The sequence below is a fragment of the Zingiber officinale genome, chromosome 4B, assembly GCF_018446385.1.
Source record: "Zingiber officinale cultivar Zhangliang chromosome 4B, Zo_v1.1, whole genome shotgun sequence".
Lineage (NCBI taxonomy): Eukaryota > Viridiplantae > Streptophyta > Magnoliopsida > Zingiberales > Zingiberaceae > Zingiber > Zingiber officinale.
Genome location: NC_055993.1, coordinates 86,312,700 through 86,337,985, shown reverse-complemented (window position 1 = coordinate 86,337,985; position 25,286 = coordinate 86,312,700). Strand labels below are relative to the sequence as shown.

At 35.0% G+C, this 25,286-nt stretch overlaps 1 pseudogene; it reads left to right on the top strand.

The window, feature by feature from the left end:
• The first annotated feature begins 272 nt into the window (after positions 1-272).
• Positions 273-25,286, top strand: part of LOC121978363 — a 45,371-nt pseudogene continuing 20,357 nt past the window's right edge.

Genomic DNA, 25,286 nt, shown 5'->3' with positions numbered 1-25,286 from the left:
AACGCTCTCTTTTCTCTCCCGTTCTGTAATCTGTTATCGGCTCTTTGACTTGAGTTGAGATCCCCTGTCCCCAAACTAGGGTGTCCCCATGTCCCCTCGCCGATCGGACGGGTTAAATCATATCTCAAAGATGCAGTGCACATCACGAGGCCATCATGATCGTCCGATCGGCGAGGGGACATGGGGACACCCCATTTTGGGGACAGAGGATCTCAACTCCTTCGACTTGGCCCTTTTTATAACGAGAAATGACGCCAACGGCCTTTGGACTCGTGGCATTATAATCGACCCCGGGCGACCTGTCCGCCCCTACACCGCGATTTGTGACGAAGTGGAGATAGCCGCCGCTCCGTATTCGGAATCCTCAAACGTCGATCCTCCTCTTATTGGTTCGGTGATGGAATGAGATCCGAGAAGTAAACTCGAGTGCTTATTGAAATCTTCTTTCGGATACATTTCTTCAATCAACCTGCAGCATGTTGATCGAGGAGGGGAGGGAAAGTGGATTTAGGACAGTAACGGGGTCGGGGAAGAGAAGCTTAGGGCTTGATCTCTTGAGGTGGCTGAGCGAGGATGGACAGCAAAGGGTGGGAGAGGGTACGGACGGCGCGGCTGGGTGAGTCAAACGCGTCAAGGAGTCCAGAGGCCGCACAACTCCGGCAGGCATCTTCCCAGACGGTGCGGCTCGGCCCCGTGCAGCCCCGCCCCCTCAGCCATCGAACCATCGTCTGCAATTACCGGGAGGCAAACCTCCTGGTTAGATTCAAGGTTAATACTGTTGTTGTGCTGTTGTCACTTCTGCTTTTGACAAACACATCATTTTCGAATTCTCATCTTTTCGTGGGAAAAAAAGGAATGTATTACTAGAGAATACAATCGCTGCAATGATATTTGTGATGCGTAGTAATGATTTTATTATCTTCTCTTGGATACTGGAAGTCAAGATGCTTGAGTTATTGTTATCTGAACTGAATTACTCTGATTCCGTCAGAACTTAGATCTGTGATCACACTATATCTATGGTATTTCAATACACCTCTCTCAATTCATTCTTAAGTATTTGTCAGTTAGCATCCTCAATGGTGTACAGGAAGAAGCTACATGAAAAAAAAATTCCAAACATGTATAAATGGATTCAAGCGTGCACCATCTAGTGACTGTTTAACGATGTGATTTCTACATCTAAGGCAGCTACGAGTGCTCATAGTCTTCCTGAAAGTGGCTTGACCTACAAGTTGAAAGTTTTTCTGGATCATCACATATGCTAAGACCTCCTAAGAATCTCTCTATGATATCCAGAAAATCTACAAGTACTTAGGCTACCTATCAATTAGAAGCACTTATAGATATCGACCAAAACTTAGACACCTTCTCTAATGAACAATTAAATACACTAAACCCAAAACGCTTATATTATCAAGGGTTGTTATCCTTTTCTACTTCACTTTATAGACATCATAGAACCCAACCATTACACTTACCAGATGGGGGAGAAGAAAGATTTACCCTTATGAATGAAGAATCAGCTAGAGCACTCCTACAAAGAAAATATAATTATATCCACTTAGGACTTATTGTGTTTGGCCTAAGAGGGCTTATCAGAAAAGTATAGGAGCTAAAGTCTTTTTAGTACTATATGACTCAAGGTTCTCTGATAATGACAAAGCGACTATTGGACTTATAGAAGTAGATATGAATAGTAATATAAGAATCACGTATTTTTGTCCCAATTTTAATACGACTATTCCAGATTTTATTGAGCATATTAAAATTTCTGTTCAAGCCAGGGGATATGGAGATTTTCAAAAATATAATATCCAAATAGACATAATTTTTCTAGGAAAGACAATGACTAGCACCAACAACAGTTTCAAAATACAAATTAATAACATAATAGAAATCCTTACAACAAGGGGAATATATTTCATCAAACCTAAAGACTTTTCGTCTGACCTACTTGCTGGATTAGATTGGAATCTTAACCTAGATTTAAACATTACACCACAAACACTACAACCAAGAGAATCCATAATCTATAAAGACACAAATCAATAGTAAGATTTCATAATTACAAGCCCTCAACTTCTCAAGAAGACAGCTAGGAAGACAACCAACTTGTTTTAAATCTAATGAATATAGAAATCAGTACACACTCACAGAAAGAGAAAGACAACTTTTTATTTTATGATGATTTAAATGAATACGTCTACCTTCCATTTGAAATAGCTAATTATTTTACACAAGAAGATCTTACAGAATTAGAAACTTTTGACATACTACATCATAAGCTAGATGAAGATTGGATGTTATACTTTGATGAAGACCATAATATTATAGCTAAAAAGAAAGATTTTTTTTCCAACATTGTTTTAATGAATCCTGCAGAATCTAGTGCTACCAATACACCACAACCTTTACGGGTAAGATACTCAGAAAGTTTCATGAGAACTATGGATTATGGAGGACATCCTCCAAGAACACAAATTCACCCTTATATCAATAATAATCCTTTGTTAAGAACTATAGGGAAAAGAAGACCACCAGAAATTACATATTTTGGTAAGAATTCAGTCTTACTTAATATAGGTGAATGTGATGCCCCACAAATGTATGACACTTACTTACAACAGTAGATAGTCTCTGTTAAAAGAAACTACTAGGCAAAACATGAACTAGACATAGAATCTGGTGATGCTATGATAAGAGTAGGAGAAAACTATTTAGGTGATGTATCTAGAGCAACATGAGAATCCTATAAAACTACTAATTCTGAAGAAATAGCTAGGATTGCTTCACAGGAAATAATATACTTAATTTTTGTTATACTATCCACAGACTTTTTACAGCAAGAGATGCCAATAAAGGTTTAGATATTAGACAAAAAGAAGCTATGAGAGATTTAGAACAATTACAACTTTTTAATTGGAATTGGATTAAACCTTTTTGTAATGACTTCCTTGCCTTAACTGTCGTATCAGGAAATTACTGTAACCTAGAATTAGGAGAAAGACTATTTAGTAAACTTCTAGGAGAATTAGGAAAAGAAATACAGAAGGCCTGGACAGACATGAAAGTAGCACCCCAATACAACAATATTGAAATACGTATACAACACATTATTTCTGTACCAAAAGAAAAATGTACTTATATCCATATTCAAAACAACTTAAAAACCAACAATATGGGCTCTGTAGTCAAATCTACACCCTCGAACAATATGGCTCAATGATACCTAAACAAAAACAAAAATATTATCGAAATACTAAAACAACTACACAACCAGCTAAAACTAAAAATGTCAGGCCAAGCAAAACATATTATGTTCGAAAAAGCAGAGAAAAGAAATCGTATTTAAATAAAAAAAATATGTCAGAAAATACAAATCAAAGAAAACTTATGCTAACACTATTACTTGTTTTGCTTGTAATGAACCAGGACATTTATCTTCTGCCTGCCCAAATAAGAAAAACCTATATACAAGAGAAGCTAAATTAGTCACCTGTACAAATTTAGATCTAGTAGAAATTTAATCAGACATCTCAGACACATCTTCTATTTACTTTATTATCTCCGTAGATGACATGGAAGAAGTTCCCCACTCTTCAGACTATAGCCTAGTAAATTCCTTCTTACAACCTTCGTATTATACAAATTTTGACTACATATCATTAAACCTAGAACCAGAATTATGGGACGACTTTTCTCCCATGGACACAAATTTAATGCTCACACAACTAAATACAACTTTAAGCGAATCCAATTGTACACATGATTGGAAATTAAAAACAGGAGCAGATAATATACCTTGCTATTTATGTAGTTATTATCCAGTTGATAAAAGAGGTACCTGTATAAATTGCAAAAAGCAGGCTAATCTTTGTCTCCATAACTATTTTAATGTTCTAATCCCTATAACACAGCCCACTAAAAGCAATACAAGAAATATCCTTTTAGAAACAAGAGTATCAACATTAGAAACTAGAATAAATCAACTAGAAGCTCATATGGATATGATAACAAACCAAATAGAAGAACTGATCTCATAAAATTTTCCACCACCTGACAAGGGTAAAAGTTCACAACTGACAGAATTACCACACATTGATATGGTTTTCATAAAATCCCCTAGTATTTGTAATACAAATAGAACCCTGGATATTAGGGTAAAATGCCTAATAAATATACATGGTCATGAATTTACATTATAAGCCTTCTTAGATAGTGGAGTTACTAATTCTACTATAGATGAGACCACACTTCTGTCCATTTTACCCAAAACTTTCATCAAAACCTCATCCCAACCTTTAATTAGTACATAATTTGACGGACAGCAACTTACTAATACCCAATTTGTCACAAATATACATATAAAATTTTATAATAACTGTGGTACCTATAGCGCTCCCCAAACTCTCTCCAAATTATGGGTTAAACACTTATTACATCAGAATATCCACCTTATCCTGAGACTCAATTTTCTCATAGTACCAGACAGAGCATTTTTTCTTACTAAAGATTATGTATGCTCTATTTTTCTCCACCCTAATCGTAGCACCTATTGTTTCAGACTACCCCTCGGTAGTTCAACCTCTAAAAGCTTCAGTAGAAACCAGAACCCAGTCTATTGACACCCCTTGCCAGTGTATGGTCAAAGGAACATGCAAACAGACCTCTCTCATGTCATCTTGTGAACTTGCTTTTTCTAAATATCAGGAAAACTAGACTTAATTGGCTGGACAAGCCCGCTAAATGATCTTTCTTTTTGGGATATTTACTAATGATCTGCTCCTCCCCAAACAATTGCTTCAGACTATCAACACTCATCAACCAGATATCGACTCTCTCATCTCTTGCGTAGAAGAACTAGAAATTACTGGAGACAACCCAACCAAATACTGGGAGCGAGATAAAATCTATTGTAAATTAGCAATTATTAACCCTGATCTCACTATTAAGGCCCACGATTTAAGATACACAAACTGGGAAACTAAAGAATGCAAAACATATATCCAACAATTACTACACTTAGGAGCCATTCAGAGATCTACCTCCCGACATAGGAGCCCAACTTTTATAGTAAATAAAGGAGCTGAACAAAAAAGAGGTCAATCCCGAATGGTATTTAACTACAAAAGGCTAAATGATAACTACCAGGAGGATGGCTACAAAATACCAGATAAAGACCAACTTTTGAATAAGATACAACATTCTAAATGGTATTCAAAGTTTGACATGAAATCAGGTTTTTGGCAGGTAAGGATGCACTCAGACTCTATAGAATGAACGACTTTTTTTCTGCCCAGAAGGCCACTTTGAATGACTTGTTATGCCTTTTGGCCTTAAAGTAGCTCCTCAAAATTTTCAACGAAAAATGGATGATATTTTTAGGAATGTTTCTCATTTCACCTGTGTTTACGTAGATGATATTTTAGTCTCTTCCAAAACTAAACAAGAACACTATGCCAATTTACATACAATCTTTAATCTCTTTGAAAAACATGGTTTGATTATTTCACAAAAAAAATAAAACTAGCAGTTACACATGTTGAATTCTTAGGAACCGAGATAGGCTAAGGACAAATCACCTTACGACCTCATATTTCAGCTAAAATTCTTGTCTTTCCAGACAAAATGACATTAAGAGCATTTTTATGACTTCTAAATTATGCAAGACCCTACCTAAAAGATATAGGAAAAATTAGTGGACCTTTATACAATAAGACATCTTTGACTGGACAAAAATATTTCAACCAACAAGATATTGTTTTAGTCTAGCAAATTAAACAATTGGTTAAAACTATTCCTAAATTAACTTTACCTCTTGACTCAGATTATTTAATTATTGAAACAGATGACTGGGAGACTGGCTGGGCGGTATCTTATATCGCTAAGCATTCAAATATGAACCTAAATCAACAAAAGTCTTATGTCGATATGCCTCTGGAGAATACCACGAAAAAGGACACTTGACATCCTTTGATTATAAAATCTCAGTTGTTATTTACTGCTTACAAGTTTTTAGATTATTTATTTGTAACAAATAAGAAATTCTTATTAGAACAGACTGTGAAGTCATAGTTAAATATGGTCAATAAATATAACAGTCAGAAAAGGCCTCAGTACAAAGCGTTGGTTAAAATTTACAGATACCATAATCAACAAGGGACTTAAGATACAATGGGAACATATAAAAGGGGTTAATTATTCCTTAGCAGATACATTATCACGACTGCTGCATTAACTTTTTTACTTTTTGAGCTTACAGGATGGATAGACCAAGGAAAGTTCACACTTTTTCCACCAAAACCATGCGTTTTGGTACTCAGGATTTAAAGCTATTCACACAACCAGAAGATCATTTTCGATTTGCTGGTAGAGACAGACTTGATCACATCCAAAATTGTCTTATTGACAATATTTGACATATCCCTACACTTTCAGGGAGCTCTAGACATAAAATTGTTGTGATTAACGCTCTTTCCAACTATTTCCTTACTACCCAGCAGGAAATGTTACGTAGTCTTTTTAGAACCTCAAGCAGGGGTATACTCTACATGGGAAGAAACCAACTTAGCCATTCAAAACTTAGAACATCCATACTTTAAGGGCTACTATTCGCTTGAAGAGGCTTTTACAGCAGCCAAAGCCCATCTAGGGCCACATTTCTTTATTAGTACAACTCTGCAAACGACATCAATACAAGCTACTAGCCCTGATACAAATACTTTCACTTATGTTCAAATTGTACAACATACTCATGAACTTCATCAACAGAACACATCATTACTCCTATCAGACCAGAGTACCTAACTTTAGCCCAACTTAAGGAACAAAATAAGACTACAACTTTACAAAGAGCATCTGAGGCGCGCTTGGCATGATTACCGAATATTATTCCTGAAGACATTCATACTTATGTTCGCAGTTTGGTTGAAAAATCTACTTTACAAACTTTTATCGAATTATGTGAAGTCCTAAAAGCTTTTCACAAAACACCTCTTGAAGGAATGACCATTGTATATGAAGCCGAATTCAGCCCAAAATTTAAATGCCAAAAGAAAGGACCACCTTGTCTGGAATCAGATAAATACGGATGTCAATGCCAGCTTCTCTATGCTTTTAGAAGAGCTAACATGGATTATGAATCCTACATCACTACAGCTTACAAAGGGAGACAAATTACCCCTTTTACTCTTCTAGACTATGGACTCCTACATAAATTATGGGTTAATCACCCAGATTTAGTAAAAGATTTGCCAAAGAAACTTGGTACTGTTATTTCTACTGCATTGGAAGAAGAAGAAACGTTTGTGGTATGCACATTTGACAGTACTCCTCCAGAATGGTTGAACCTAAAAATCGAGTCAGCTCGACATTTAGTTAAAATTGACGTAAATGAAGTTGGAGGTTACCGAGCCGAGCTAGAAAACTATCATACCGACCCGAACTGTGATTGGGAAGCTCCTCCCTCCTTTTTTGGCCAACTTAAACATTGGAGAGTTTCAGTTCAAGGGACGCCGACTTGAAGATCCAAATACTTATCTCCTGGTTGGAGAATCGTTTACTGAAAAAATTTATTGGCCGAAGGAAATGGGTACCAGGTTCTTTCCTTTTCACTTTACTACTCAGCATACTACTCTGTTTCAACACTACCAGAAGAAGACAAAAAGAATGAGTAACAAGAGGTCAGCAAGCTCCGCCCTTTCAGCCAGAGCCTACCGAGCTGCCTTAGCCAGACGCAGAGCACCAATCCAAGCCTCCAGCTCACAAGCACCATCGTTGGACTCAAGAGGAGAAGATAACATTGATAATATGATTGACAGCTAAGACTACTATAACAGTAATCAACAGTGCCACCACTAAGACAGTACTGCTTTCCACCTGTCTCACTTTTCTAGCTAAGACTACTACAACAGTATTTACAGTGTCACCACTAAGACAACACTACTTTCCACCTGTCTCACTTTTCTAGATGCTTTCCTTCATCTCCAAGCAAGTGCTTTCTTCCTCCCGAAGTCATCTCTCCCTATAAAAGGCCCTTCTCTTCTGCCTCCTAAGGCATCCACCAGCAACTCTCTTTCCCTCTCTCTCTTTGCTTCCTCACACTCCCTTATTCTCAAGCTCTCTTTTGAACACCCTTCCTCTCTTTCTGTAAGTATGTAAGATATGCCTATTTCAGTATGTAGTGTCTAAATATTTTTGTTTCAGTATGTAATTTTCTGCTTGCTAGTCTGTAAGATAGTTTTCTTCCTGAATGCGTTTTCTTCTTGAATGTATATTTTGTATGTACATATTAAATATCTGGCTAAATACAACATAATATTACTTCTTTTCTAGATCTTCTTTAGTCCTTTTCTATGTAACTCAAAGGTAAACAGTTACTGTAGAAAAATAAGTAAACTAAAATAAGACCTGTGCTTACTCAGGAAGGCCATTAAGTAGCCATCATCTTACATAGCTGGGGCATTTGGTTCTCTTGTAGCTCTTTTGCAGGTGAGACTCACTAGAAGACCTAGAAGATCAAGTTAAAAATAAATAAATAAAATAAAATAAAAAATTGGTATAAGAGCCTTAAGACCCTATTCGGACCTTTTATGAACAAGCTACAATTTCCAATTCCCACTCTAAGGCAACATTAGATTATTCCCAACAATTTGCAAAATTCAAATGGCTATAGCAATTCTGCCTTAGTTAACTAAGGAGATCAAATTCTAGTACAACAGAACAACACAATTCAAGCACTACTTACTTCTCTACATTATAGATTTACAGTCTTAGAAAACCAAATTCTTACTTTGGAAAACCACATACATAAAAATACCCAGACACAAGATCTTAAGCAAACATTAGAAAATATAAATAAAGATCTTGATAAACTTTTCCTAGGAAAAACTATTACGAAACACCCACCTACCACTTATAAGTTTCTAAAAATACAAGATTCACCTTCTAATGGCTCTGCAAACAAAAACACAAGTTGAAAGTTTTTCTGGATCATCACATACACTAAGACCTCCAAATAATCTCTCTATGATATCCAAAAAAATCTACAAGTACTCGGGCTACTTATCAGTTAGAAGAATTTATAGATATCTACCAAAACTTAGACACCTTCTCTAATGAATAATCAAATACACTAAACCCAAAACGCTTATATCATCAAGGGTTGTTATCATTTTCTACTTCACTTTATAGACAAACCCAACCATTGCACTTATCAGATGGGGAAGAAGAAAGATATACCCTTATGAATGAAGAATCAGCTACAACACTCCTACAAAGCATCTAGAAAAGTGAGTAGTATTATGTTGTATTTAGCCAGATATTTTATATGTACATACAACATATACATTCAAGAAGAAAACGCATTCAGGAAGAAAACTATCTTACAGACTTGCAAGCAGAAAATTACATACTAAAACAGAAATATTTAGACACTGCATACTGAAATAGGCATATCTTACATACTTACAGAAAGAGAGGAAGGGCGTTCAAAAGAGAGCTTGAGAATAAGGGAGTGTGAGGAAGCAAAGAGAGAGAGAGGGAAAGAGAGTTGCTAGTGGATGCCTTAGGAGGGAGAAGAGAAGGGCCTTTTATAGGGAGAGATGACTTCGGGAGGAAGGAAGCACTTGCTTGGAGATGAAGGAAAGCATCTAGAAAAGTGAGACAGGTGGAAAGTAGTACTGTCTTAGTGGTGACACTGTAAGTACTGTTGTAGTAGTCTTAGCTAGAAAAGTGAGACAGGTGGAAAGTAGTACTGTCTTAGTGGTGGCACTGTTGATTACTGTTATAGTAGTCTTAGCTGTCAACCATATTATCAATGTTATCTTCTCCTCTTGAGTCCAACGATGGTGCTTGTGAGCTGGAGGCTTGGATTGGTGCTCTGCGTCTGGCTAAGGCATCTCGGTAGGCTCTGGCTGAAAGGGCGAAGCTTGCTGACCTCTTGTTACTCATTTTTTTTGTCTTCTTTTGGTAGTGTTGAAACAGAGTAGTATGCTGAGTAGTAAAGTGAAAAGGAAAGAACCTGGTACCCATATCCTTCGGCCAATAAATTTTTTCGATAAACGATTCTCCAACCAGGAGATAAGTATCTGGATCTTCAAGTCGGCGTCCCTTGGACTGAAACTCTTCAATGTTTAAGTTGGCCAGAAAAGGAGGGAGGAGCTTCCCAATCACAGTTTAGGTCGGTAGGATAGTTTTCTAGCTCGGCTTGGTAACCTCCAACTTCATTTACGTCAATTTTAACTAAATGTCAGGTTGACTCGATTTTTAGGTTCAACCATTCTGGAGGAGTACTGTCAAATGTGCATACCACAAACGTTTCTTCTTCTTCTAATGCAGTAGAAATAACAGTACCAAGTTTCTTTGGGAAATCTTTTACTGAATCTGGGTCATGAACCCATAATTTATGTAGGAGTCCATAGTCTAGAAGAGTAAAAGGGGTAATTTGTCTCCCTTTGTAAGCTGTAGTGATGTAGGATTCATAATCCATGTTAGCTCTTCTTAAAGCATAGAGAAGCTGGCATTGACATCCGTATTTATCTGATTCCAGACAAGGTGGTCCTTTCTTTTGGCATTTAAGTTTTGGGCTGAATTCGGCTTCATATACAATGGTCATTCCTTCAGGAGGTGTTTTGTGAAAAACTTTTAGGGCTTCACATAATTCGATAAAAGTTTGTAAAGTAGATTTTTCAGCCAAACTGCGAACATAAGTATGAATGTCTTCAGGAATAGTATTCGGTAATCTTGCCAGGCGCACCTTAGATGCTCTTTGTAAAGTTGTAGTCTTATTTTGTTTCTTAAGTTGGGCTAAAGTTAGGTACTCTGGTCTGACAGGAGTAATGCTGTGTTCTGTTGATGAAGTTCATGAGTATGTTGTACAATTTGAACATAAGTGAAAGTATTTGTATCAGGGCTAGTAGCTTGTATTGATGTCGTTTGCAGAGTTGTACTAATAAAGAAATGTGGTCCTAGATGGGCTCTGGCTGCTGTAAAAGGCTCTTCAAGCGAATAGTAGCCCTTAAAGTATGGATGTTCTAAGTTTTGAATGGCTAAGTTGGTTTCTTCCCATGTAGAGTATACCCCTGCCTGAGGTTTTGAAAAGACTACGTAACAGGAAAGATTTCTTTCCTGGGTAGTAAGGAAATAGTTGGAAAGAGCGTTAATCACAACAATTTTATGTCCAGAGCTCCCTGAAAGTGTAGGGATATGTCAAATATTGTCAATAAGACAATTTTGGATGTGATCAAGTCTGTCTCTGCCAGCAATCGAAAATGATCTTCTGGTTGTGTGAATAGCTTTAAATCCTGAGTACCAAAACGCATGGTTTTGGTGGAAAAAGTGCGAACTTTCCTTGTTCTGTCCATCCTGTAAGCTCAAAAAGTAAAAAGTTAATGCAGCAGTTGTGATAATGTATCTGCTAAGGAATTTTTAACCCCTTTTATATGTTCCCATTGTATCTTAAGTCCCTTGTTGATTATGGTATCTGTAAATTTTAACCAACTCTTTGTACTGAGGCCTTTTCTGTCTATTTTCGTTTGTTGACCATATTTAACTATGACTTCATAGTCTGTTCTAATAAGAATTTCTGATTTGTTACAAATAAATAATCTAAAAACTTGTAAGCAGTAAATAACAGCTGAGATTTTATAATCTAAGGATGTCAAGTGTCCTTTTTCGTGGTATTCTCCAGAGGCATATCAGCATAAGACTTTTGTTGATTTAGGTTCATATTTGAATGCTTTGCGATATAAGATACCGCCCAGCCAGTCTCCCAGTCATCTATTTCAGTAATTAAATAATCTGAGTCAAGAGATAAAGTTAATTTAGGAATAGTTTTAACCAATTATTTAATTTGCTGAACTAAAGCAATAGCTTGTTGGTTGAAATGTTTTTGTCCAGTCAAAGATGTCTTATTGTATAAATGTCCACTAATTTTTCCTATATCTTTTAGGTTGGGTCTTGCATAATTTAGAAGTCCTAAAAACGCTCTTAATGTTATTTTTTCGGGAAAGGCAAGAATTTTAGCTGAAATATGAGGTCGTAAGGTGATTTCTCCTTGGCCTATCTCGGCTCCTAAGAATTCAACATTTGTAACTGCTAGTTTCATTTTCTTTTGTGAAATAATCAAACCATGTTTTTCAAAGAGATTAAAGATTGTATGTAAATGGGCATAGTGTTCTTGTTTAGTTTTGGAAAAGACTAAAATATCATCTATGTAAACATAGGTGAAATGAGAAATATTCCAAAAAATATCATCCATTTTTCGTTGAAAAATTTGAGGAGCTACTTTAAGACCAAAAGGCATAACAATTCATTCAAAGTGGCCTTTTGGGCAGGAAAAAGCCGTCCATTTTATAGAGTCTGGGTGCATCCTTACCTGCCAAAAACTTGATTTCATGTCAAACTTTTAATACCATTTAGAATGTTGTATCTTATTCAAAAGTTGATCTTTATCTGGTATTTTGTAGCCATCCTCCTGGTAGTTATCATTTAGCCTTTTGTAGTTAAATATCATTCGGGATTGACCTCTTTTTTGTTCAGCTCCTTTATTTACTATAAAAGTTGGGCTCCTATGTCGGGAGGTAGATCTCTGAATGGCTCCTAAGTGTAGTAATTGTTGGATATGTGTTTTGCATTCTTTAGTTTCCCAGTTTGTGTATCTTAAATCTTGGGCCTTAATAGTGAGATCAGGTTTAATAATTGCTAATTTACAATAGATTTTCTCGCTCCCAGTATTTGGTTGGGTTGTCTCCAATAATTTCTAGTTTTTCTAGGCGGGAGATGAGAGAATCGATATCTGGTTGATGAGTGTTGATAGTCTGAAGCAATTGTTTGGAGAGGAGCAGATAATTAGGAATATCCCAAAAAGGAAGATCATTTAGCGGGCTTGTCCAGCCAAGTAAGTCTAGTTTTCCTGATATTTAGAAAAAGCAAGTTCACAAGATGACATGAGAGGGGTCTGTTTACATGTTCCTTTGACCGTACACTGGCAAGGGGTATCAATAGACTAGTTCTGGTTTCTGCTGAAGCTTTTAGAGGCTGAATTACCGAGGGGTAGTCTGAAACAATAGGTGCTACGATTGGGGTGGAGAACAATAGAGCATACATAATCTTTAGTAAGAAAAAATGCTCTGTCTGGTGCTATGAGAAAATTGAGTCCCAGGATATGGTGGATATTCTGATGTAATAAGTGTTTAACCCATAATTTGGAGAGAGTTTGGGGAGCGCTATAGGTACCACAGTTATTATAAAATTTTATATGTATATTTGTGACAAATTGGGTATTAGTAAGTTGCTGTCCGTCAAATTATGTACTAATTAAAGGTTGGGATGAGGTTTTGATGAAAGTTTTGGGTAAAATGGACAGAAGTGTGGTCTCATCTATAGTAGAATTAGTAGCTCCACTATCTAAGAAGGCTTATAATATAAATTCATGGCCATGTATATTTATTAGGCATTTTACCCTAACATCCAGGGTTCTATTTGTATTACAAATACTAGGGGTTTTTATGAAAACCATATCAATGTTTGGTGATTCTGTGAGTTGTGAACTTTTACCCTTGTCAGGTGGTGGAGAATTATATGAGACCAGTTCTTCTATTTGGTTTGTTATCATATCCATATGAGCTTCTAGTTGATTTATTCTAGTTTCTAATGTTGATATTCTTGTTTCTAAAAAGATATTTCTAGTACTGCTTTTAGTGTGCTGTGTTATAGGGATTAGAACATTAAAATAGTTATGGAGACAAAGATTATAGGCCTGCTTTTTGCAATTTATACAGGTACCTCTTTTATCAACTGCGGGATAATAACTACACAAATAGCAAGGTATATTATTTGTTCCTATTTTTAATTTCCAATCATGTGTACAATTGGATTCACTTAAAGTTGTATTTAGTTGTGTGAGCATTAAATTTGTGTCTATGGGAGGAAAGTCGTCCCATAATTCTGGTTCTAGGTTTAATGATATGTAGTCGAAATCTGTGTAATACGAAGGTTGTAAGAAGTAATTTACTAGGCTATAGTCTGAAGAGGGGGGAGCTTCTTCCATGTCATCTACGGAGATAATAGAGTAAATAGAAGATGTGTCTGAGACGTCTGATTGAATTTCTACTAGATCTAAATTTGTACAGGTGACTAATTTAGCTTCTCTTGTATATAGGTTTTTCTTATTTGGGCAGGCAGAAGATAAATGTCCTGGTTCATTACAAGCAAAACAAGTAATAGTGTTAGCATAAGTTTTATTTGGTTTGTATTTTCTGACATGTTTTTCTTTATTTAAATACGGTTTCTTTTCTCTGCTTTTTCAAACATAATATGTTTTGCTTGGCCTGACATTTTTAGTTTTAGCTGGTTGTGTAGTTATTTTAGTATTTCGGTAATGTTTTTGTTTTTGTTTAGGTATCATTGAGCCATACTGTTCGGGGGTGTAGATTTGATTACAGAACCCATATTGTTGATTTTTAAGTTGTTTTTGAATATGGATATAAGTACATTTTTCTTTTAGTACAAAAATAATATGTTGTATACGTATTCCAATATTGTCATATTGGGGTGCTACTTTCATGTCTGTTCAGGCCTTGTGTATTTCTTTTCCTAATTCCCCTGGAAGTTTACTAAATAGTCTTTCTCCTAATTCTAGGTTACAGTAATTTCCTAATACGACAGTTAAGGCAAGGAAGTCATTGCAAAAAGGTTTAATCCAATTCCAGTTAAAAAATTGTAATTGTTCTAAGTCTCTCATAGCTTCTTTTTGGGATATATATATATATATATATATAAGGTAAATTTAGCGCCTTCTAGATTGCTATCCCCAAGTGTCCCAAGTGTCAACGTTAGATTCTAGGAATTGTCCCATCTACTACATTCTCTGTTATGCTGCTTTGATTTCGAATTCCTAGGTTGTCAATGTACTGACCTGTTTATAGCTGCAGATGTGATAGCCTATGATTAGCAAATTCAACAAAGGCAATTTAGCTTCCCAGTATTCTTAAGGAAGTTATGACAATATGTTGATTGATTTATAGCATTCACTATTCAGATAGAACAATAGAATTCTTTAAGTAGAGAACAGTTTTAATAAGATCCTAGGATGGGGTTAGGTTTACAAGTATAACAAAAATATTCTTGTCACTGACAAATTGAATTAAGGTAATAGCAGTTAGGAGCTTGCTCTTACTAGCATGTTTTTGAGCATTCTTTGAGGAAGCTGATGATGACACAAGATAAAAAACATGATTGATTTAGTTAACATTCTGTAAGTATAGTGTTATCTTGCAACTTGATGGAAGTGGGACAAACAGGTAGCCTGTGAATCTGACAAGAAAATAAGAGTTTTTTCGTTTTGATGATTGTGGTATTGTCACATTTTAATCGTTGTATTCACATCTGTAGATCTTTGCTACAAATCATGGGATATAAGCAAAGCATGATTGCCAAAAGTGGTATCCATATTACTTTCAAGATCAAATCAAAGTTGGTATTGGTATTAGTATCAGGATCAAATTGTTAAAAAATGTACCCCTGTCAATGGATTGCTCGGGACTGATGGAATCCAAATCAGTAAAAAAAAACAAATAAAACAAAGTTATTTCATATATGAGATTTCAAAAGACGTTAAAAAATTATAAGACGAATGAAATCATGAATTGGGGTGCCAATCCATGCCGCCCGAAATGAGCAGTTTTTACCATTCCAGCAAGGGTCCAGCACCGATACCCATTCGACATCGACACTGGCGGTGAAAGCAGGCTCGCGATACCTTTGCAGAGGCCTCCGCAAGGTCGAGAAACCATTGCGATCTTGTGGCTGCTTCACAGAGTTCTCGCCTTGCCACTGCCATGCTTGGCCTTTTTTTATTTTTATTTTATTTTTTTGTTTCATAATTTTATAGGATATTTATAGGGTTTTGAGTTTAGGATTTAGGCCGTTAATTTTTTTCCACTTTTATTTTATTTTTCAATTAATTCTTTTTTCCCCATAATATCTTTTTGCTTCTTTTTCTCCTTCATGCGCTTACAAAATAAACAATAAAACTAAAGATTGTTACATTGACTAATGAAAAAATCTCTTTAAGAATGAAAATGGAGATGATTTATTAGAAAGATATCTATAGCAATCAAATACTAATAAAAATACTTTTTAATTAATATATTTTTTATTTTAAAAAGCACCCAATCCGCATTGGCAAGGCACAATATGATATCAATACCGTATCATCCCGGTTATAAACCAAAACTCCGGCACGACTTGAAATTTTAAACCTTGGATGAAATTATGTATCTTTGAATAATCATATTGTTAACTATAATAATATCTAATTCTATAATATTAATAGTAACAAAATTAATAATACATAATATATTATCATAATATCAAGACCAATATTAATAATCCTAAACTATTATTACTTCTGGAAATCCTTTTGCAGATACACGGTTAACTCCTTTAGTAGCAAGGCTCAAGCAATAGTGATGGGAAAATCACACTAATTTGTTGTTATTTGTTGAGTGTCTGTTATATACTTGATCAAGCAACTTTGTACCTCAGACCTTAACAACACTTATGCTATTGTATATGGTAGTTAGTTTTCTTTTGCAACATTCATTTGTGTTCATATGAATACCAGGCTGGATTCCTTCTTTCAATGCTTATTTTTTCTAGCTTAACCTGTAGATCTTAGTAATTTCATATTCTATGTAAAATTTGTCTTGAATTGATTCCTTATTTGACAGTTGTTGCAGGATATGTTGGCATTTTTTTTATCTTATTACTTTTCTAAGACTGATATACTTAGTGGCTAAATTATTATTTCAGGTTAATTCTGTATTGACAACGAAATACAATATTCTGATATTTGTACCCAAGGGGTTATTTGAACAGGTATTTCATTCACAAATTTGTTGATTGGAGAATATTTGTTTATTTTGTACAGACATTTGAAGTCTATTTAGTTTCATATATCTGTTATTCAAATCCTAAAACAATTTTTCCATTAAACTCACAGTTTAGGCGAGTTATTAATCTGTATTTTCTCATGATTTCAATCTTATCTACTACACCAATCAGGTATTTTTTTTTTTTAGGACAACCTTTGCAACTTTTAATATATTGGTTCTTCAAATATGCTTTTTTGTATCCACTACACTAAACTTATTGTCATTTTTGCAGTCCAGTTTCTCCTGTAACTAATGTGGTACCTCTTCCTCTAGTTCTTTTGGTCTCCCTTATTAAGGAGGCTTTTGAAGATTGGGTTAGCAAAACTTCTACCCTTATTTTTTTTATTCTTCTCATCTCTGTGTTGAGCAAGCTTTGATATGAAAGTTTTTATTTGTTCTCTCAATCAACTCGCTTTTCAATACAGAAGCGTTTTCAAAATGATATTGCAATCAACAGTAGTCCAGTTGATGTGTAAAGGTGAAAATTGGGAAACTGCTACCTGGAGTAAGCTGCAAGTTGGCGTCATTGTTAAGGTAGGATATAAAACTTCGATACAACTCTTTGTAACAATCTGTTTTTTTTTTTTGTGGTTGCTAATAATTCTTGGATTTATATTCGTTGAAGAGCAGTTACTTTAGATATTTAGCATTGTGGACATTTTTTTTATTTGAAGAAAATATTTTTTTGCATGAATATTTCCAAGATTTATTGCATTGCCTCTAAGACCTCGACAGAATCTTTTGTTTCTTTACTTTTTCGGAACCTTTTAGATTCTAATAATAGAGGAAGTGCATAGAAAGTTTACTCCTTTCAACTTTTTAAGCTTGAAATTTTGTACATCTGCTGGCTTATGGGAACCCCTACAAAATGTTATGTGAATTAGTATTTGATATACATGATGATGTGGGGCAGGTGGAGGCGTGGAGCACTTAAGGTTGATGTGTGAGACAGCTTTGCAAGTGTTGAGGACGTGGCATGCTTAGGAAACACTGGAAAATGACAAATTCACTCCTCTTTAAAATGTAGTTATGGTGTTTAACTTTTGTTTTTATCACTTGATACTAACTAACTTCAATAATTTCAGATTACATAGTTCTCTAACTTGATGTTTTCGAACCTGTGTTTGATTTCATGTTTTGAAGAAGTGGGCCGAACACAGAATTTTCAATTTCCACTGCAAACAAAAGTTTAGTGATGTATTTGTCTTGCATTCCTTGTAACCAAATTGTGTCTTATCGCAGGAGATCCAATGCCCAGATTAGTACTCTTTTGAATTTAGTGTCAAATTTCTTTTGCTTGTTTCTAGACATTTAAAGCAAAATGAGAGTTTTTTTTTGGCTATTTCAATGTCAAAAAATTGCTGAGTAGCTGTTATTGATGAATTTGGACTTGCAGATTTAAAGCTTTACTTCCAAACATTTTTTTTTTGTCATGTATGCATTTCTTGCATCGATATTTTCTTCTCAAGATAGATCAATCCTCGATGTTTTTAGAACTTCAGTTGTGGTCTGTGCATGTGCTGATATTATAATGATGTTCAATGTCGAGCAGGTCAAGCATGACGAATTTTTTTCTGCTGATTTGTTGTTCCTAGCTAGTACAAATCCTGATGGAGTCTGCTACATTGAGGTTTCTTTTTAACTTTAAGGACATGAAGTGTTGATATGCCTACATGGAAGATTTGTTCAAGAATTTGAATGTCAGAATTTATGAATCCTGATTCTTCTTATAGTTGATAGTTTACACGTCCGATATGTTGTTTTAGACTGCAAATCTGTATGGGGAAACCAATTTGAAGATAAGAAAAGCTTTAGAAAGAACATGGTATTGCATATTTCCTGAGAAAGCTGCTGAGTTCAAAGGTTTGGTTGATTTTTGATGATTAAGTTCAATAATTACTTTCTTATCAGTGTTCTTATTCCATTGAGACATGAGCCTATAGCTGATTCACAAGGACCTTACTAACCAGATGACACCATGGGATTTTTGACTTCTTCTCTTTTGTCTTATGGACGCCAATGCAACAGGGAATAAACATATATATTATATTATTATTATGTATTCTCTAGTAGCAGCTTGACTTTCAGCTAGTAAGATTGTTTCTGAAGCTATTAAGATGGTCTCTTGGATATCCTAAAGTGATTTACTTGCATAGTTCTATGTTGCAATTGAGTATTTTCTTTTGATATATTTGTCACTGAAATTGAAAGGGAAAGTTGCTGTTGACTTGGAGGTCATAGGTTTGAGTCTTGAAGACAACCTCTTACAATGCATGTAAGAATACGTACAATAGATCCAATGTGGTCCGACCCTTCCTCGGGACCCCACATTGGCTGTTTTGTGCACCGGGCTGCCCTTTATATTTTTCACTAAAATTCAATTTTTGATTTTTTTTTGTCAAAATCTTGTAGGTTTGATCATGGTTTAAAATTTCATGCCCGGCCGTACTAGGCATGGGCAAAACATTTCGTTCAACCCACCAACCAGTACAACCAGAGATTGGCAATCCACTCGGAGCATTGCATGACATTTCATTTCCTGATTTTTGTTTATGGTATTTTAAAATACATGACTAATTGCATGAGCCACCTGATTCCTAATACTTATTTTCCTATTAGTTTCTTTAGGTCTGTTTGTATAGGATCGTATGCACCTCATGCTGCATAGAGATCTTCATACTTGATCCTTTTTTAAGAAACTCTTATATCATCATCATCATAGTAATTGCACAAATGAGTTTTCCTAAAATATAGATCTCCATTGTTAGTAATTGCACAAATGAGGTTATGCTTTAGACGACCCTCTATATTTTGTTAGAATTTAGATTTGTTTGCTAACTACATTGCTTAGCTTAGAAGTTTAACCTCTTCTAAATTGCTGTGACTATGCAACTAAACTATTACCAAGTTTTTTGGTATCTTAACTGTGAACCATTTCTCTTATGCTAGAGCCTCTCCACTTACAACTGTTTGCTAGCTTGATTGACTAATGAAGATTGTCTGTTCCGCATGCAAACTTTCCATGATATCCAACTAATACCCCTAGCCAACATTCTGTGCACAGGAGAAATACAATGTGAACAACCAAACAATTCACTGTACACCTTTTCCGGAAACCTTATTGTTGAAAATCAGGCACTACCCCTCTCTCTGAATCAAATTATACTTAGAGTAACAATGAAGATTTATATTCCCACTTTTATTATTTTTGCAATATATGTTGTTTCACTAACAAAGACAAACTGCAATCACACTTTTGTCATTTTAAAGAAGCTTGTCATATTCTAGATTCAGTCTCACTCACTATTCCATACATATTTGCTTATTGTTTTGTAATCTTTTTGCCATTCAGAAGTTATACTAATAGGATAAAGTTGTCCTGTTAGCCATTAGCTTTGGCCATTGTGGTACAAGGACAATATTGATTTTTCAACAAGGCTTGAAAAGATGCTATTATTTACTGAAGGTATTCAGATACGTAACCTTTATTCAAAAGACCCAAACTATATGACAAGGGAAAACATAAAATCAAAGTAAAACACGTAAAATCTTTTTCCCATCCAGGTATTAATAAGGACAAAAATATAGACAATTTACTCTTTTTGTACTTCCATCTCTCTTTGTGCATCCTAAACAACAGGTTTGACACTCTTGAAAATATTGGTTCCCTCAATACCTGTTGTCATTTCCTAGTGAGTCCCTATGACCAATGGTATGGCATGAAATCCATCACGGTTGCAACCACATCATATGATAAAGACTCTACCAAGTAAAAGCCAAATAACATAGATCAAGTTCTTATACAATTAGAAACAAATGTAAAGTGAAACATGAGTATCAAAATAGATATATATATCTTCCATTGAGAAGCAAAATAGAATAAGAAGAACCGAGGAAATCTAAAATCTTGCAAAATCATGTGAAATGTTCTTAGAGCATTTCTTCTAACAAAAATAAACTTATAGATCTATAAACCTTCTTCTTATGGTTTTAGAATTGCAAGAAAAGGGGAGCTAGTGGGTAGAACCAAGTAGGTTGTACAACATGGTTAAAATGAATATAGACAAAGTGTAATTGCAAAATGATAAACTAGATACACGCACTGTAGTTCACACCATAAATAAACAATCATACTGTAATTTATCATCCACTTGCTATATGATAGACTGCAAGCAAATGAGCATGGTTTGACCCACCCATCGGTGCCCTTGTATTTCTTATACTGTGATAGAGAATGATACCATGTGCATGCTCTATATGAGTGACTACCACAGCTAGCTCAAGCTCATTCTCATTGACATGACCAACCTACATTGAGGAGAGAAAAATTGGTATACTTATTATGTTCCAAATCATCTTATAGGCCAAAGGCTTTATCCACAAAAGGATCATTATTCACAAGTATCTTATACTGAGCAATTGATCACTTTCAAGTAATTTTTAACTAGTATTTTGTAATGCTATGCCTTTGGTTCAACATATCCTAACCAAGGTATAAATTCAAATATCTGTCGTCCTGAATGTGTAGTACCAACACTAACAATGCAAGCTAAATTATGTTTTACCTTAGAGAAACAATAATCCTACCTTACTGCATATACAAGCCATATGGAATAATATCAGGATAACAGATCACCATATAAAACAACATATGTGTTGCATTCTTAATTCACATATATAACAGTTAATATGATGCATGGAGAAAAGAAACTGCTAGAGGCTAATCTGATAGCATGAGCAAAGACATGCAGATGAATTAACAAGGTAACTCTAGATTCTCCATAAGAATTTCTACACCACGCTTAACTCTATTCTCACTCAATCACATTCAACCCAATCTAGCCTCACATCTTAACTTCCAAGGTACAGCTATAAGACTAAGGGCATTCACATCAATTACCCTAAACTAAACTTTTACCTTAAATTTTACATTTTGCATAAAAAAAACATCCGCATCAGCTACCCTACCCATTCCGTAAATATACATTTTATGAATAGTAGTTCTTTAAATTTAGGGAATGGATTCCATTCCCTAAATATTAAAATAGTATTTCTCTCTCCTCCCTCTAATAATAAAAAAATGTCTCTCTCCTCCATCTAATAATAAAAAATATGAAGGAAAGAGAAAAATAAAAAAAAAATATATATATGGCAAATTATAGGGAAGTTGATATATTGTGTAGTGAAAAATGAATATCTAAATTTAATAAAGTAGTTCTTTTACCCTAAGATGAGGATTCTGGTGTGGATGCTCTAATAATTTTCACTGCCTCACTTCAACTCCAAATCACCGTCTTCTTACACTCAAATTCCACATCAACCATCACTCAATAGTCTAATTTCAACCTTTTTAACTCAAACAATAAACCCCCAAGATTAATCCTCAGTACACCATCATCATTTTCACTGACCTTTTTCATCGAATAGCCCTCAACTCAAAAACTTGCAAGAAATAGTAGGGCCCTATAACAATTGTTTAAGTATACACACTTAACAAGTTTGGTTTAGCCCATCGAACATCATCTCTTATCAAATCAGTTTATCTGATTCTCCTGCTCCACTCTTGAGTACACTGTACAAAACCAACCTTCCAAATCTTTTGATAGCCTCGTCTTCAAATGTTACTCGATTCAAACAAAATAAAAGAGGAACCTACTTATAGAAGACGTGATTCATCGTAGTAATGTCAAATATTGTTGTAAGTGGAAGAAAAGTGTCTCCTTGTTGCAATAGATTGTCCTTGCACACTCGTGGGTTACTAAAAATGAAAATAGCAAGGAAATACCAATTCTACAATCACACTGCACATGAAAACCCAAAATTATAGCAAGATGCAATAATGCACCCTGCCTACAGACACCAGAAAACAGGAAAGGGACTTGGAAAGAGTGCTTCTGCTTGGTCGTTGGACAAAGGGAGGTGAGGAAAGGAAGGATTGCTATTGTCAGGAAGGGAGTAGGAAATAACTGCTCGGTGAAAAAGGAGGCTAGGGGGTGACTTCTACTCACACAGGAAAAGTGGAAGAAAAAGAGAGGTTGGGGTTGTTTTGCAGTTTTGCGTGGGGTGGTTGTGAATGAAGAAGGGTATGGAAGGCAATTCATGGCATAAGGAAAAGAGATTGGGTGATAAATATAACACATAATTTTACCAACATACCCTGCACACACTAGATAAACACCCCCTGCACCCACTGCATGTATCACTCTTAACATTCTGTGAATAAGAATTTTCCTCCATGTTATTCTGTAAATCAAGAAGCTACAACACAGTGCAATTGTTCACCTATCCACCTCCCAATTTCATGGCCTGCACATGCTCATCTGCCAAATTCGATGCACTCATGCACCAACTGTGGATTTTTAGTTTATTGGAATTTTGCAGCATGTGGAACAGGATATTTAGTTTAGTGGACTTTCTTCATTTTCATTATAGTGTTTATAAACCTCTATAGGGCTGCAGCCTTCGAAACACACAATACATTGTCGGAGCTGTTATTTTTACTGGTCATGAAACAAAGGTTTGTGGTTAAAAGATCCCTGATCTACATGTTGGTTGTTTTAATTCCTCAAACAACTTCGATGTAGTTATGGCCTCTGATAATCATTTGACAGGTTATCATGAACTTTATGAGTGTCCCTTCAAAACAAAGTACATTGGAGAGAAAACTCGATAAACTTGTACTTACTCTTTTTGGTGTTTTGTTTTTCATCTGATTGGAGCCATTGGAAGGTCAACTTAAGTTTCTTTATGAATCTATATTTCATTTTTACTATATTTCGTATAAAATGAGCAATCTGTGAGTTCCAACTATTGGAATCAGTTACATTAATCTTATTCCATCATGGAACTATATGATATGTTAGGGCTCAATCTATGCTCAAGAAGTTCTTGACATAGTTTTTTATGATATATTGGGGCTTTATTTTCGTGTCATGCTATCCGATACTTTAATCATAATTGTTTGAATTATGAAGAAGATGATGTTGAAATAACAGTTAGATCATGTGCTTTGTGTTGGTTAATGTATGAAAGCTCGTGAACATTGTATCGTGCACACCTAACACTATTGAAAAGATGCCATTTGTTTTATAAAATTTTATTCCCTCCTCTGAAGTTGAGCTTCTTTATCCAAATGCTCAATGGTGTCTCATAATCATCGAAATATTACCCTTGGAATTTCAAACGATTGCCATTTCACCCCATAATCATTCACACCACCTAACACATTAATGATACTATGGGTATGCCATTTATGTACCATGTCGCTTTTTTGTCAAGTAACAATGTTAGTAGTTAGGGTTGGAATTACAGGAATTTGAAAATACTTGGGGTATTTTGATGATTTTAAAACTTTGGAGGGCTTTTGAAAAAAGAGCAAATTCTAGGTGGTGAAATGAAAATTTCCCTTTGTTTTATCAAACGTTCTCAAGTGATTACCATCATGTTGTGGAAGTAATTATGTTCAAGTAACTTTGTGTTTGTTAATGTATGAAAGAACATTGGTATAGTATACCTAAGACCATGGAAAAGAGATGCCATTTGTTTTAGGGAAATTTTTATTTCTTCCTCTTAAGTTTAGCTCCTTTATCAAATTACTCTCTTGAGTTTTGAAATTGTTGAAATATTACCCTTAGAATTTTGAAACTTTTGTCATTTTAACCCTTAATCATTAATACCAGCTAATGGACTAATGGTGTTATGGGTGTGTCACTTATGTGCCATATTGCTTTTCTATCAAGTAATGGTGTTAGTGGTTAGGGGTAAAGTGACAAGAGTTTGAAAACACAAGGGGGGCATTTTGTTAATTTTAAAACTTTGGAGAGCTTTTGAAAAAGAGAGTAAACCCTGGTAAGTGAAATAAAATTTTCCCTTTGTTTTACCCAACATTCTAAGCGACGTCCTTCATGCCGCAAAAGTAATTATGTTCAAGGAACTTTCTCAGTAAAGATATAGTCAAGGAAATGATGGAAAAATTATACAAATTTAAAAACTATGTACCTTTCAGATATATCTTGAGTTGGTACTTTCATAATGCATGTTAAACTTGAGGTACCACTAAGTTCCATATGCAATCAACTGGTGTGCAAAAATAACTCATAACCGTAATGTTTTGGCTGATTTGATAATTTTTAAGCTCACATGTGAAATGCTATCTTGTAAATGTGTACTTATAGAATAAACATAACAACATTTCATGCAACTTACTCATCACATATGCTGTTTTGCATGTGTAATTTTTTCTAAACTTTCCTGTTAAGATTAAGAAAAAATTGCAATATGCAAAAGTATAGTATTTAAAATCATTGTATTTCTTGATTCTAAAATAGATGTCTTTGGAGTATCTAT